Here is a 14261-nt window from a genome sequence, read left to right on the forward strand (position 1 = left end):
GACGCGCCCCCGTGAGGAATCAATGGCAAGGCTAATCGGCGGCGGCAGCGCGGCAGCCTTGGCATTAATTTCCGTGAAAACTGAGGCGATGAGGGCGACGAAGCGCCGTTCTCGCTGACTCGGCGGGCTCGCGGCTGCTTCGCGCCAAAACAACTCGCCCCGGCACCCCCCAGCGTGCCGGGTTTGGCCTGGGTCCGTCGGCGCTGATTTCGGCCCAGGTCGGCGAAAATCAGGCTCCTGGAGCACGACTGGGCCATTTTTTCGGCGCCGACACGAAAAAAACGTCTAAGAAGATCTTTCTGGGAGCGCGGTTGGAGATACTCTTAACACTCGTGTAGCTCAGCAGGGTCTGTTTGTTGGATAAATGAATTCATGTCTGTCTGGGTGGGTGTAGTGTAGGTGGGCAGGCTCTATGGTTTGGTTTGTTCACATGCGTAGATGTAACCACCTAATCCAATTTGATGCATTCTGAGGGATGAATGCAGATCCATCCTCCTGCATGAGCTCATGGATTCATGTCTAAATTTAGCACTGCAATGTCTTTTTCTTTTTGGGAAGGAAAGCATCGCCAAATCTTTTTGGAACAGCACTGGCCTTTGCCTGACTTTCCAAAACCTGCATGATAGAATATAAGTGTATTTAGTGATAGATCGATCTTGTAGTGTCAGTTTAGTGTTGTAGATGTTGGTATTTGCATGTGATTGCTTAATCGGAGAATGTGAACTGAGATTAGGTACCCTAGCCTCGATGGCTGCTGGCCTTTGGCGGCGCCAAGATCTATTTTTCCGTCGGCTAGTGGCGACCTCCACGGCTACGGCGCTACCATGGCGCGCGTGACATGAGGTCGGTCCCTTGGTAGTGAGGGCGGCGTCCGGCTGCGGTGGATTCGTCTGCCTCTGGCTTGGACGGCCGCGGGGACCCTGGACGTGGCCTTCCATCGGCGGCGGATCTGGTCTCTATTCTCTGCGGTGAGCGGGACTTGGGGTGTATTTGGATGACAACCAAAGCATACCATATCAAAATTTTGGCTTACCCGCAGAATTTGGTGCTACTTTGGACTGCTGCCAAAAAATCGGAGCGCCAACGACAGCCACTAATCGCGTGTATAATTTTGGCCAACGAGTTGGCGAGCCAAGGGCGTGAAGAAGCTTCGCCAAAAAATTGGCGTCACCTTTTGCCCTCTCTGTTTTGGTGGGCCCCAGCCAGTTTTACCTTTTTTTATTACTATGGTGCATGCAACTAGGCTGCAGATTCTTTGACCGGTAGTTACTTAGTGGGCCCTCATGATTAGCATGCACATGCATTTGTGGGCGATCATCCGATGGCTACAATCCAAACAAGAATAGCTTACCAAATTTTTGGTCATACCTTGGCATTGGTCATATCAAAATTTTGGTGTGACAAGCTGGGGCTTAAACCAAACATACCCTTGGATACAATGAAAATTTTGCTTCACAGGCAGTTGTTCCGACTAGGCTTGTGCCTTGCGGGATATGTTCCTGTCCAGACCGGGCACGAGTTTCTGTGAGCCCTGTGGTACGTGACTTGTAGTAGTAGCCTCCGCAAGTGGGGCGACAGCATTGAAGGACTTCTTTGTTGTTGGTGCTCCTTTGAGTACCGAGGCGTGATTTCCACGGTGAAAATCCAAGGTCTGGCCTTTTTGGTTTGTACCTGGCAATGACTTCGTTGTTGTTTTGGGAACACCTTCTTTGTCCACGGCGAAAACCTACAATCTTTGATTGGGCAATGGCAATGCTTGTGCATTGTTTCCTCGTTGCCTTTATAGAACCTTTTTTCTAGTCCAGGTGTTGTATTTGCTGGTGGTTAGAGTGCTACTACCACGGGTAACTGATCACCGTGGCAGGGTCATTTTTTTTATTTTTCCTTTTTTTTTAATTTTCTTTTTTGGTTGTGTGCATTCTAGATATTTTTAGGCATTTTGTTGGTGCAGAGGTGAAGGAAATATGCCCTAGAGGCAATAATAAAGTTATTATTCATTTCCTTATATCATGATAAATGTTTATTATTCATGCTAGAATTGTATTAACCGGAAACATAATACATGTGTGAATACATAGACAAACAGAGTGTCACTAGTATGCCTCTACTTGACTAGCTCGTTAATCAAAGATGGTTATGTTTCCTAACCATGGACAAAGAGTTGTTATTTGATTAACGGGATCACATCATTAGGTGAATGATCTGATTGACATGACCCATTCCATTAGCTTAGCACCCGATCGTTTAGTATGTTGCTATTGCTTTCTTCATGACTTATACATGTTCCTATGACTATGAGATTATGCAACTCCCGTTTACCGGAGGAACACTTTGTGTGCTACCAAACGTCACAACGTAACTGGGTGATTATAAAGGTGCTCTACAGGTGTCTCCAAAGGTACATGTTGGGTTGGCGTATTTCGAGATTAGGATTTGTCACTCCGATTGTCGGAGAGGTATCTCTGGGCCCTCTCGGTAATGCACATCACTTAAGCCTTGCAAGCATTGCAACTAATGAGTTAGTTGCGGATGATGTATTACAGAACGAGTAAAGAGACTTGCCAGTAACAAGATTGAACTAGGTATGGGATACCGACGATCGAATCTCGGGCAAATAACATACCGATGACAAAGGGAACAACGTATGTTGTTATGCGGTCTGACCGATAAAAGATCTTCGTAGAATATGTAGGAGCCAATATGAGCATCCAGGTTCCGCTATTGGTTATTGACCGGAGATGTGTCTCGGTCATGTCTACATTGTTCTCGAACCCGTAGGGTCCGCACGCTTAAGGTTACGATGACAGTTATATTATGAGTTTATACATTTTGATGTACCGAAGGTTGTTCAGAGTCCCGGATGTGACCACGGACATGACGAGGAGTCTCGAAATGGTCGAGACATAAAGATTGATATATTGGAAGCCTATGTTTGGATATCGGAAGTGTTCCGGGTGAAATCGGGATTTTACCGGAGTACCGGGAGGTTACCGGACCCCCCGGGAGCTATATGGGCCTAAGTGGGCGTTAGTGGAAAAGAGAAGGGGAAGCCCAAGATGGGCCACACGCCCCTCCCCTCCCTTGGTCCGAATAGGACAAGGAGAGGGGGCCGGCCCCCCTCTCTCTTTTCCCCCCTCCGCGAATCCTATTCCAACTAGGATTGGGGGGGGGGAATCCTACTCCCAGAGGGAGTAGGACTCCTCCTGGCGCGCCTCTCCTAGGCCGGCCGCACCCCCCCTTGAGCCTTTATATACGGAGGCAGGGACACCCCAGAGAAACACAAGTTGATCCACGTGATCATATTCTTAGCCGTGTGCGGGGCCCCTGCCACCATAGTCCTCGATAATATTGTAGCGGTGCTTAGGCGAAGCCCTGCGACAGTAGTACATCAAGATCGTCACCACGCCGTCGTGCTGACGGAACTCTTCCCCGACACTTTGCTGGATCGGAGTCCGGGGATCGTCATCGAGCTGAACGTGTGCTAGAACTCGGAGGTGTCGTAGTTTCGGTGCTTGATCGGTCGGGCCGTGGAGACGTACGACTACATCAACCAAACGCTTCCGTTGTCGATCTACAAGGGTACGTAGATCACACTCTCCCCTCGTTGCTATGCATCACCATGATCTTGCGTGTGTGTAGGAATTTTTTTGAAATTACTACGTTCCCCAACAGTGGCATCCGAGCCTAGGTTTTATGTGTTGATGTTATATGCACGAGTAGAACACAAGTGAGTTGTGGGCGATATAAGTCATACTGCTTACCAGCATGTCATACTTTGGTTTGGCGGTATTGTTGGACGAAGCGGCCCGGACCGACATTACGCGTACGCTTACGCGAGACCGGTTCTCCCGACGTGCTTTGCACATAGGTGGCTTGCGGGTGACAGTTTCTCCAACTTTAGTTGAACCAAGTGTGGCTACGCCCGGTCCTTGCGAAGGTTAAAACAGCACCAACTTGACAAACTATCGTTGTGGTTTTGATGCGTAGGTAAGATTTGTTCTTGCTTAAGCCCGTAGCAGCCACGTAAAACTTGCAACAACAAAGTAGAGGACGTCTAACTTGTTTTTGCAGGGCATGTTGTGATGTGATATGGTCAAGACATGATGCTAAATTTTATTGTATGAGATTATCATGTTTTGTAACCGAGTTATCGGCAACTGGCAGGAGCCATATAGTTGTCGCTTTATTGTATGCAATGCAATCGCGCTGTAATGCTTTACTTTATCACTAAGCGGTAGCGATAGTCGTGGAAGCATAAGATTGGCGAGACGACAACGATGCTACGATGGAGATCAAGGTGTCGCGCCGGTGACGATGGTGATCACGACGGTGCTTCGGAGATGGAGATCACAAGCACAAGATGATGGCCATATCATATCACTTATATTGATTGCATGTGATGTTTATCTTTTATGCATCTTATCTTGCTTTGATTGACGGTAGCATTATAAGATGATCTCTCACTAATTATCAAGAAGTGTTCTCCCTGAGTATGCACCGTTGCGAAAGTTCTTCGTGCTGAGACACGACGTGATGATCGGGTGTGATAGGCTCTACGTTCAAATACAACGGGTGCAAAACAGTTGCACACGCGGAATACTCAGGTTATACTTGACGAGCCAAGCATATACAGATATGGCCTCGGAACACGGAGACCGAAAGGTCGAGCGTGAATAATATAGTAGATATGATCAACATAGTGATGTTCACCAATGAAACTACTCCATCTCACGTGATGATCGGACATGGTTTAGTTGATTTGGATCACGTAATCACTTAGAGGATTAGAGGGATGTCTATCTAAGTGGGAGTTCTTAAGTAATATGATTAATTGAACTTAAATTTATCATGAACTTAGTCCTGGTAGTATTTTGCAAATCATGTTGTAGATCAATAGCTCGCGTTGTTGCTTCCCTGTGTTTATTTTGATATGTTCTTAGATAAAATTGTGTTGAAAGATGTTAGTAGCAATGATACGGATTGGATCCGTGATCTGAGGTTTATCCTCATTGCTGCACAGAAGAATTATGTCCTTGATGCACCGCTAGGTGACGGGCCTATTGCAGGAGCAGATGCAGACGTTATGAACGTTTGGCTAGCTCAATATGATGACTACTTGATAGTTTAGTGCACCATGCTTAACAGCTTAGAATCGGGACTTCAAAGACGTATTGAACGTCATGGACCATATGAGATGTTCCAGGAGTTGAAGTTAATATTTCAAGCAAATACCCGAGTTGAGAGATATGAAGTCTCCAACAAGTTCTATAGCTAAAAGATGGAGGAGAATCGCTCAACTAGTGAGCATGTGCCCAGATTGTCTGAGTACTACAATCGCTTGAATCAAGTGGGAGTTAATCTTCCAGATAAGATAGTGATTGACAGAATTCTCTAGTCACCATCACCAAGTTAGTAGAACTTCGTGATGAACTATGATATGCAAGGGATAATGGAAACGATTCCCAAGCTCTTCGTAATGCGGAAATTGATGAAGGTAGAAATCGAGAAAAATATCAAGTGTTGATGGTAGACAAGACCACTAGTTTCAAGAAAAGGGCAGAGGGAAGAAGGGGAACTTCAAAAAGAACAGCAAGCAAGTTGCTGCTCAAGTGAAGAAGCCCAAGTCTGATCCTAAGCCTGAGACTAAGTGCTTCTACTGCAAAGGGACTGGTCACTGGAAGCGGAACTACCCCAAGTGATTAGAGGATAAGAAGGATGGCAAAGTGAACATAAGTATATTTGATATACATGTTATTGATGTGTACTTTACTAGTGTTTATAGCAATCCCTCAGTATTTGATACTAGTTCAGTTGCTAAGATTAGTAACTCGAAACGAGAGTTGCAGAATAAACAGAGAATAGTTAAGGGTGAAGTGACGGTGTGTGTTGGAAGTGGTTCCAAGATTGACATGATCATCATCGCACACTCCCTATACTTTCGGGATTAGTGTTGAACCTAAATAAGTGTTATTTGGTGTTTGCGTTGAGCATAAATATGATTTGATCATGTTTATTGCAATATGGTTATTCATTTAAGTAAGAGAATAAATTGTTGTTCTGTTTACATGAATAAAACCTTATATGGTTACACACCCAATGAAAATGGTTCGTTGGATCTCGATCGTAGTAATACACATATTCATGATATTGAAGCCAAAAGAAGCAAAGTTAATAATGATAGTGCAACTTATTTGTGGCACTGCCGTTTAGGTCATATTGGTGTAAAGCGCATGAAGAAACTCCATGCTGATGGAATTTTGGAATCACTTGATTATGAATCAGTTGATGCTTACGAACCATGCCTCATGGGCAAAGATGACTAAGACTCCGTTCTCCGGAACAATGGAGCGAGCGACAGATTTGTTGGAAATCATACATACTGATGCATGTGGTCCGATGAATAGGCTCGTGGTAGGTATCATTATTTTCTAATCTTCACAGATGATTTGAGCAGATATGGGTATATCTACTTGATGAAACATAAGTCTGAATCATTTGAAAAGTTCAAAGAATTTCAGAGTGAAGTGGAAAATCATCGTGACAAGAAAATAAAAGTTTCTACGATATGATCGCAGAGGTAAAATATTTGAGTTGCGAGTTTGGCCTTCAATTAAAACAATGTGAAATAGTTTCACTACTCACGCCACCTGGAACACCATAGTGTAATGGTGTGTCCGAACGTCATAACCGTACTTTATTAGATATAGTGCGATCTATGATGTCTCTTACCGATTTACCACTATCGTTTTGGGGTTATGCATTAGACATAGCTGCATTCACGTTAAATAGGGCACCATCTAAATCCGTTGAGACGACACCGTGTGAACTATGGTTTGGCAAGAAACCTAAGTTGTCGTTTCTTAAAGTTTGGAGTTGCAATGCTTATGTGAAAAAGTTTCATCTCGATAAGCTCAAACTCAAATCGGAGAAATATGTCTTCATAGGATACCCAAAGGAGACAGTTGGGTACACCTTCTATCACAGATCCGAAGGCAAGACATTCGTTGCTAAGAATGGATCCTTTCTAGAGAAGGAGTTTCTCTCGAAAGAAGTGAGTGGGAGGAAAGTAGAGAACTTGATGAGGTAACTGTACCTGCTCCCTTATTGGAAAGTAGTTCATCACAGAAATCTGTTCCTGTGACTACTACACCAATTAGTGAGGAAGCTAATGATGATGATCATGTAACTTCAGATCAAGTTACTATCGAATCTCGTAGGTAAACCAGAGTGAGATCTGCACCAGAGTGGTACGGTAATCCTATTCTGGAGGTCATGTTACTTGACCATGACGAACTTGCGAACTATGAGGAAGCGATGATGAGCCCAGATTCCGCGAAATGGTTTGAGGCCATGAAATCTGAGATATGATCCATGTATGAGAACAAAGTACGGACTTTGATGGATTTGCCCGATGATCGGCAAGCCATAGAAAATAAATGGATCTTCAAGAGAAAGACGGACGCTAATAGTAGTGTTACTATCTACAAAGCTAGAATTGTCGCAAAAAGGTTTTCGACAAGTTCAAGGTGTTGACTACGATGAGAGTTTCTCACTCGTATCTATGCTTAAGTCTGTCCGAATCATGATTAGCAATTGCCGCATTTTATGAAATCCGGCAAATGGATAAACAAAAATGCATTCCTTAATGGATTTATTAAAGAAGAGTTGTATATGATACAACCAGAAGGTTTTGTCAATCTTAAAGGTGCTAACAAAATGTGCAAGCTCCAGCGATCCATCTATGGACTGGTGCAAACATCTCGGAGTTGGAATATACGCTTTGATAAGTTGATCAAAGCATATAGTTTTATACAGACTTGCGGTGAAGCCTGTATTTACAAGAAAGTGAGTGGGAGCACTACAACATTTCTGATAAAGTATATGTGAAAGACATATTGTTGATCGGAGATAATGTAGAATTATTCTGCAAAGCATAAAGGAATGTTTGAAAGGAGTTTTTCAAAGAAAGACCTCGGTGAAGCTGCTTACATATTGAGTATCAAGATCTATAGAGATAGATCAAGATGCTTGATAAGTTTTTTCAATGAGTACATACCTTGACAAGATTTTGAAGTAGTTCAAAATGGAACAGTCAAAGAAAAAGTTTCTTGCCTGTGTTACAAGGTGTGAAGTTGAGTAAGACTCAAAGCCCGACCACGGCAGAAGATAGAAAGAGAATGAAAGTCATTACCTATGCCTCAGTCATAGGTTCTATAAAGTATGTCATGCTGTGTACCAGATCTATTGTATACCATACACTGTGTTAAGAGAGGGAGTACAATAGTGATCTAGGAGTAGATCAATGGACAACGGTCAAAATTATCCTTACTGGAATAAGGATATGTTTCTCGATTACGGAGGTGACAAAAGGTTCGTCGTAAAGGGTTACGTCGATGCAAGTTTTGACACTGATCCAGATGACTCTAAGTCTCAATCTAGATACATATTGAAAGTAGGAGCAATTAGCTAGAGTAGCTCCATACAGAGCATTGTTGACATAGAAATTTGCAAAATACATGCGGATCTGAATGTGGCACACCCGTTGACTAAACTTCTCTCACAAGCAAAACATGATCACTTTTTGGGTCTTAATCACATAGCGATGTGAACTAGATTATTGAATCTAGTAAACCCTTTGGGTGTTAGTCACATGGAGATGTGAACCAATCACATAAAGATGTGAACTATTGATGTTAAATCACATGGCGATGTGATCTAGATTATTGACTCTAGTGCAAGTGGGAGACTGAAGGAAATATGCCCTAGAGGCAATAATAAAGTTATTGTTCATTTCCTTATATCATGATAAATGTTTATTATTCATGCTAGAATTGTATTAACCGGAAACATAATACATGTGTGAATACATAGACCAACAGAGTGTCACTAGTATGCCTCTACTTGACTAGCTCGTTAATCAAAGATGGTTATGTTTCCTAACCATGGACAAAGAGTTGTTATTTGATTAACGGGATCACATCATTAGGTGAATGATCTGATTGACATGACCCATTCCATTAGCTTAGCACCCGATTGTTTAGTATGTTGCTATTGCTTTCTTCATGACTTATACATGTTCCTATGACTATGAGATTATGCAACGCCCGTTTACCGGAGGAACACTTTGTGTGCTACCAAATGTCACAACGTAACTGGGTGATTATAAAGGTGCTCTACAGGTATCTCCAAAGGTACATGTTGGGTTGGCATATTTCGAGATTAGGATTTGTCACTCCGATTGTCGGAGAGGTATCTCTGGGCCCTCTCGGTAATGCACATCACTTAAGCCTTGCAAGCATTGCAACTAATGAGTTAGTTGTGGGATGATGTATTACAGAACGAGTAAAGAGACTTGCCGGTAACGAGATTGAACTAGGTATGGGATACCGATGATCGAATCTCGGGCAAGTAACATACCGATGACAAAGGGAACAACGTATGTTGTTATGCGGTCTGACCGATAAAAGATCTTCGTAGAATATGTAGGAGCCAATATGAGCATCCAGGTTCCGCTATTGGTTATTGACCGGAGATGTGTCTCGGTCATGTCTAAATTGTTCTCGAACCCGTAGGGTCCGCACGCTTAAGGTTACGATGACAGTTATATTATGAGTTTATACATTTTGATGTACCGAAGGTTTTTCGGAGTCCCGGATGTGATCACGGACATGACGAGGAGTCTCGAAATGGTCGAGACATAAAAATTGATATATTGGAAGCCTATGTTTGGATATCGGAAGTGTTCCGGGTGAAATCGGGATTTTACCGGAGTACCGGGAGGTTACCGGAACCCCCCCGGGAGCTATATGGGCCTAAGTGGGCCTTAGTGGAAAAGAGAAGGGGCAGCCCAAGATGGGCCGTGCGCCCCTCCCCTCCCTTGGTCCGAATAGGACAAGGAGAGGGGGCCGGCCCCCCTCTCTCTTTTCCCCCCTCCGTGAATCCTATTCCAACTAGGATTGGGGGGGAATCCTACTCCCAGAGGGAGTAGGACTCCTCCTGGCGCGCCTCTACTAGGCCGGCCGCACCCCCCCCTTGAGCCTTTATATACGGAGGCAGGGACACCCCAGAGAAACACAAGTTGATCCACGTGATCATATTCTTAGCCGTGTGCGGGGCCCCTGCCACCATAGTCCTCGATAATATTGTAGCGGTGCTTAGGCGAAGCCCTGCGACAGTAGTACATCAAGATCGTCACCACGCCGTCGTGCTGACGGAACTCTTCCCCGACACTTTGCTGGATCGGAGTCCGGGGATCGTCATCGAGCTGAACGTGTGCTAGAACTCGGAGGTGCCGTAGTTTCGGTGCTTGATCGGTCGGGCCGTGAAGACGTACGACTACATCAACCAAACGCTTCCGTTGTCGATCTACAAGGGTACGTAGATCATACTCTCCCCTCTCGTTGCTATGCATCATCATGATCTTGCGTGAGCGTAGGAATTTTTTTGAAATTACTACGAAACCCATCAAGAGGCTGGGTGTGCTTGGTATCTACTAGATATTAATATATTCCCCTTTTTAAAAAATGTTGGTATTTATTTCTATAATGATGGTCGAACCTAAAAATAAAAATGTTTGAACAAAAAGGAGCTATTATGAGTTGGAAGGAGTAGTAGTTGGACCTTGTAGGGATGTGGACTAGGAGCACTCGGCGACGACACACTTACCGAAAAAGGCTTTCACCCCGCTTTATATTATAAAGCACATGCCCAAGCCAACAATCCACAGAGGTTCAAACACACACACACACACACACCAAGTTCAAACAGAACACAGGATCCATAAGGGTTAATGCTGAGGGCACAACTCAACAAGCCCCAGAACAGAAATAAACGACTGCATCTAGTCAGGTTGGGGGGGGGGGGGGCGGCGGAAGCGGTGGCGCCAGGTGGAAGGCGAGCGATCGAAGGTCGGCGAGGAGGGTGTTGATGACGTCCCGATCCTGAGGGCGGCTAAGCGGCCGCCAAAGCTGCAGGTACCCACACATTTTAAAAATGGCGTCAGTAGCACGTCTGAGAGTGACCTTTTGGATGACAAGCTTATTGCGGACAGTCCACAGCGTCCAGGCGAGGACCCCTACGCAGAGCCAACGGATATGTCGGTAGCGAGGGGGGAGGCATGGATCTCAGCAAGAAGGTCGGGGAAATTGGAATTTCACCACTGTCCACCAACCGTCTCGCGGAAACTGGACCAAAGAAACTGGGCCATGGAGCACGCGAAGAAGATGTGGTTAGCGTCCTCCACCGTGCCGCACAAGGGGCAAAGCCCATCTCCAGGTCTGTTACGCTTGAGGACTTCGACTCCGGAGGGGAGGCGTCCACGGATCCATTGCCAAAGGAAGATCCTAATCTTCAGTGGCAGGCGGATATCCCAGATCAAACTGAAGGGCTCGGGGGCGGGCGAAGGCGCGATGGCCGCGTATAGGGACTTAGTAGAGAAGCGTCCGGAAGATTCTAGGCGCCAAGAGATGGTGTCCGGGGTGTTGGTGACGTTCATCGGGAGAAGGGCGATGTCCTCGAGGAGGGCATCCCAGGCAGCCACTTCGGGCGGGCCAAAAGGGCGGCGAAACGCGAGGCGCCCTAAGTCAATAAGGGCCGTCTCAACAGAGACCCGTGGGTCAACAGCAATGGCGAAGAGCTCGGGAAAATGGGCGGCCAAAGGGGTGTCGAGGATCCACCGATCAAACCAGAACAGGGTCGCGGACCCAGACCCAACCAAGATGGACGTGCCAATGCGAAGCACAGGGAGCAGCTGAATGACGGCCTGCCAAAACTGGGATCCGCCCGAACGCTGACAGAAAGCCAGAGGCTGTCCACGGAGGTACTTGTTCCGGATTATGGTGAGCCAAAGCCCTCCGTCACCATTAGCAATACGCCATAGCCACCAGGTCAGGAGGGCGATGTTCATGCGTCGGGAGGACAAAATCCCCAGACCCCCCCTAGTCCTTGGGTTTACATATATCCGGCCAACTGACCATATGGTACTTCTGTCTGTCATCCTCGCCAGCCCAGTAGAACCTGGATTGGTACTTGGAAATTTCCGTGTGCAGCATTTCATGGAGGCTATAAAAGCTCATGAGGTACCAAAGAAGGCTGGCGAGAGAGGAGTTGATGAGAATCACATGCGCAGCCTTCGATAGCCAGCGCCCTTTCCAAGGCTCGACGCGATGTTGCATACGGGTCACCGTGGGGCGGAGGTCCGCCACGGTGAGGCGCGAATCACTAATGGGGATCCCCAGGTAGGTCGTGGGGAAAGAACCCAGCCGACAGTTAAGTCGGTCAGCGATAGCCTGAGCTTCCACCGGAGGGTAACCAAGAACCATCACTTCGCTCTTATCGAAGTTGATCGTTAGGCCCGACATCTGCTGGAAGCACAGGAGGAGGAACTTCAGGTTAGCCACGTCCTGAGTAGAACCTTCAACCATTATTATGGTGTCATCCGCGTATTGAAGGAGGGAGACCCCTCCCCCTCCGACTAGGTGGGGGACAATGCCGTGAATATGGCCAGCACCCTTGGCTTTGTCCAGGATGGCGGCCAGAGCATCGACCACCATGTTGAACAGGAACGGCGAGAACGGGTCCCCCTGACGCACCCCACAAAGAGTGGGGAAGTATGGCCCAATCTCGCCGTTGATGTTCACCGCGGTCCACCCACAGGAGACTAATTGCATCACGCGAGTCACCCAGCGGTCGTCAAAGCCCTTACGCAGCAGCACTTCCCGAAGGAAAGGCCAGTGCACAGTATCATAAGCTTTATGAAAGTCCAGCTTCAGGAAGACAGCGCGATGTTGTTTCACCCGAACTTCGTGAAGGACTTCATGGAAGACCAACACGCCATCTAAAATAAACCGGCCTTGGATGAAGGCCGATTGGTTCGGGTGAGTGATCGAGTTAGCGAGTAGGGTCACCCTATTGGCGTACCCTTTGGCCAGGATCCGGAATATCACGTTAATCACGGTGATGGGACGGAACTGGCGAATATCAGAGGCGCTCGGAACCTTTGGGATGAGGGTAATGATCCCATAATTGAGGCGTCCAAGGTCCATAGAGCCCGAATAGAACTCCTCGAAGAGGGCCATGACCTCAGGTTTGACTGTCTGCCAGAACGTTTTAAAGAACGTAACGGGCAAGCCATCCGGACCCAGGGCCGAGGAGGGGTTCATTCCTTTAATGGCCGCGAGTACCTCTTCTTCGGTGAAGGGGGCAACAAGGGCCGCGTTGGCCTCGTCGGAAACCAACTCCACCCCCGTCCAAGTGTCGGGGGCGAGACTAGCCCCACCCCGAGGGGTGGGGGTAAAGAGGGCTTTGTAGAAGACGTCTACATGAGCCCGAATGGCCGCGGGGCGGACAAGGGGGGCGTCATCCTCCCACAAGCAGTGGATGGAATTTCTCCGGCGTCGGCCATTCGCAACCGCCTGGAAATATGCAGTGTTCGCATCACCGTGGAGCACACATCTTTGGGTACCACGCAACCTCCAGTATGCCTCCTCATCTGTGTAGATGGAGAAGAGTTGATCCTCAAGATCATATCTCAGCATCCACTCATCTGGGGAGAGCCCGGAGGAGTCGGCTCGGGCGTCCAGAGCCTGAATAGCCAACAGGAGGGATCTTTTACGCTCGCGGAGGTCACGGCCAAGATTAGCGCCCCAGCCCTTCATGAATTGGCGGGCAAGCTTGGCGCAGAAGTGCCACGAGTCAACGGTGTACATGGAGCGATGGGGAGAGGCGCGAGCAAGAGTCCAACGAGCAGAGACCGCATCCCGAAATCCGGCCTGGTTGAGCCAAAAGGACTCAAATCTAAACCGCGGCGGGAGGGGGGGGGCGCTCGTCCGCAGAGGATAGGAGGAGAGGGACGTGGTCAGACCTAATCCGGGTAATCGCCCGGAGCGAGGTCCGGGGGCACCTCAACTCCCACTCCAGGGAAACTAGGACACGATCCAAGACGGATCGCGTCGGGTCGGCCTGGCGGTTAGTCCAGGTGAATCGCGCCCCCGTCCGCTCGATCTCCCGGAGGCCGAGCTCCGCGATCCAGTCATTGAACAACTGCATCCGGGGGAGGTTAATCCTATCATTATTCTTCTCGTCCGGAGAACGGATGAGGTTAAAATCTCCGCCCACAACTACTGGGAGGAGGGAGGCGGAGATCTTTTGGTGGAGCTCCGCAAGGAAGGTCGGGGAACGGCGGTGATCCGCCAGACCATAGACAATCACGACCTCCCATTTGAAGTTCAGAGCTCGCTCAAGAATCTCCATGCTAACAAAGA

Source organism: Triticum urartu, chromosome 4A (assembly GCF_056163025.1).
Source record: "Triticum urartu cultivar PI428250 chromosome 4A, HENAU_Tu73, whole genome shotgun sequence".
NCBI lineage: Eukaryota > Viridiplantae > Streptophyta > Magnoliopsida > Poales > Poaceae > Triticum > Triticum urartu.